Here is a 502-nt window from a genome sequence, read left to right as displayed (position 1 = left end):
CTTATAACTTGGTGTCCCAAGCTATATGGTATGGTACCTAGTTGTTCAGCTGGCCAGCCTTATATCTCAATGTCTGGAATGGTTTCCTTTTATAAAACTCGGATTTTATCTCATGCACCTTTCTTTCTTTCCGAGGTTCCTTAGAATTTATGGAACTTTATTTGGAACATTTATTTGGTCTATCTTATATAGACTTTGTAGCAATTTGGTTGTGTCTTTAAGACATCAAAACCGTGTGGTGCTAAGCTGGGATGACATAGTCATTTTTTCTCACGGGTCAATGTGTCTGGCATTTTATTTTGCTATCATTGTAGCATATGGACGTCTATAAATTATTTTCTAGTCCGAGGATCTTTGCCAAGACATTGATGGTTGATACCGGATGGTAGATACCATTCTTTATCATTCTTTATACCATCTTATTACTTTTCTCCTTTCATTGTTGGATATTCGGATTCATAAACCTTATGTAATCCTTGTTCCTTGGCCTATAATTAGATCA

The sequence above is a fragment of the Brassica oleracea genome, chromosome C4 (genome assembly GCF_000695525.1).
Source record: "Brassica oleracea var. oleracea cultivar TO1000 chromosome C4, BOL, whole genome shotgun sequence".
Taxonomy (NCBI): Eukaryota; Viridiplantae; Streptophyta; class Magnoliopsida; order Brassicales; family Brassicaceae; genus Brassica; species Brassica oleracea.
This window is presented reverse-complemented; position numbering follows the sequence as displayed.